This window comes from Chiloscyllium plagiosum, chromosome 28 (genome assembly GCF_004010195.1).
Source record: "Chiloscyllium plagiosum isolate BGI_BamShark_2017 chromosome 28, ASM401019v2, whole genome shotgun sequence".
In the NCBI taxonomy this organism is placed as follows: Eukaryota; Metazoa; Chordata; class Chondrichthyes; order Orectolobiformes; family Hemiscylliidae; genus Chiloscyllium; species Chiloscyllium plagiosum.
In genome coordinates this window covers 5,051,803-5,053,550 of record NC_057737.1, presented here as the reverse complement: position 1 = coordinate 5,053,550, position 1,748 = coordinate 5,051,803, and the positions used below count along the sequence as shown (strand labels likewise).

At 42.2% G+C, this 1,748-nt stretch overlaps 1 protein-coding gene across 4 annotated transcripts in view; it reads right to left on the bottom strand.

Moving 5' to 3' along the window:
• The window catches only part of ints2 (integrator complex subunit 2), a 65,782-nt gene that overhangs the window by 58,539 nt on the left and 5,495 nt on the right, over positions 1–1,748 (bottom strand). The window lies entirely within an intron of this gene.

Below are 1,748 nucleotides of genomic sequence, written 5' to 3'. Positions count from 1 at the left end.
TCAATGCAAAGGGCCGAACAGGAAAGGCAGATGAACTCAGGGCATGGTTAGGAACATGGGAGTGGGATATCATACCAATTACAGAAACATGGCTCAGGGATGGGCAAGACTGGCAGCTTAATGTTCAAGGATAAAATGCTACAGGAAGAATAGAAAGGGAGGCAAGGGATAAGCATTACAGCTGTGCTGTGGGAGGATATTCCCAGAAATACATCCAGGGAAGTTATTTGGGTGGAACTAAGACATAAGAAAGGGATGACCACCTTATTGGGATTGTAATATAGACCCCCTAATAGTCAGAGGAAAATTGAGAAACAAACTTGTAAGGAAGTCTCAGCTATCTTTAAGAATAATGAGGTTGTTATGGTAAAGGATTTTAACCTCCCAAACATAGACTGGGACTGCTATAGTGTTAAAGGTTTAGATGGAGAGGAATTTCTTAAATGCATACAAGACAAATTTCTGATTCAGTATGTGGATGTACCTACTAGAGAAGGTGCAAATCTTGACCTGCTCTTGGGAAATAAGGCAGGGCAGGTGACTGAGGTGTCAGTGGGGGAGCACTTTGGGGCCAGCAACCACAATTCTATTAGATTTAAAATAGTGACGGAAAAGGATAGACCTCATCTAAAAGTTGAAGTTCTATATTGGAGAAAGGCCAATTTTGATGGTATAAGGCAAGAGCTTTGAAAGCTAAAAGGAGGCAGATGTTCGCAGGTAAAGGGACGGCTGGAAAATGGGAAACCTTCAGAAATGAGATAACAAGAATCCAGGGAAATTATATTCCTGTCAGGGTGAAAGGAAAGGCTGGTAGGTATAGGGAATGCTGGATGACTAAAGAAATTGAGGGTTTGGTTAAGAAAAACAAAGAAGCATATGTCAGGTATAGACAGGATAGATCGAGTGAATCCTTAGAAGAGTATAAAGGAAGTAAGAGTATACTTAATAGGGAAATCAGGAGGGCAAAAAGGGGACATGAGATAGCTTTGGCAAATAGAAGTAAGGAGAATCCAAAGGGTTTTTACAAATATATTAAGGACAAAAGGGTAACTAGGGAGGGAATAGGGCCCCTCGAAGATCAGCATGACGGTCTTTGTGTGGAGAAACAGAAAATGGGGGAGATACTAAATGAATATTTTGCATCAGTATTTACTGTGGAAAAGGATATGGAAGATATAGACTGTAGGGAAATAGATGCAAAATGTCCAGATTACAGAGGAGGGAGGAAGTGCTGGATGTCTTGACATGGTTAAAGTGGATAAATCCCCAGGACCTGATCAGGTGTACTCGAGAACTCTGTGGGAAGCCAGCCAAGTGATTGCTGAATCGCTTGCTGAGATATTTGTATCATCAATAGTCACAGGTGAGGTGCCGGAAGACTGGAGGTTGGCAAACATGGTGCTACTGTTTAAGAAGGTCGGTAAACAAAAGCCAAGGAACTATAGACCGGTGAGCCTGACCTCAGTGGTGGGCAAGTTGTTGGAGGGAATCCTGAGGGACAGGATGTACATGTATTTGGAAAGGCAAGCACTGATTAGGGATAGTCAACATGGCTTTGTGCGTGGGAAATCATGTCTCACAAATTTGATTGAGTTTTTTGAAGAAGTAACAAAAAAGATCGATGAGGGCAGAACGGTAGATGTGATCTATATGGCCTTCAGTAAGGCGTTTGACAAGGTTCCCCATGGGAGACTGATTAGCAAGGTTAGATCTCATGGAATACAGGGAGAACTAGCCATTTGGATACA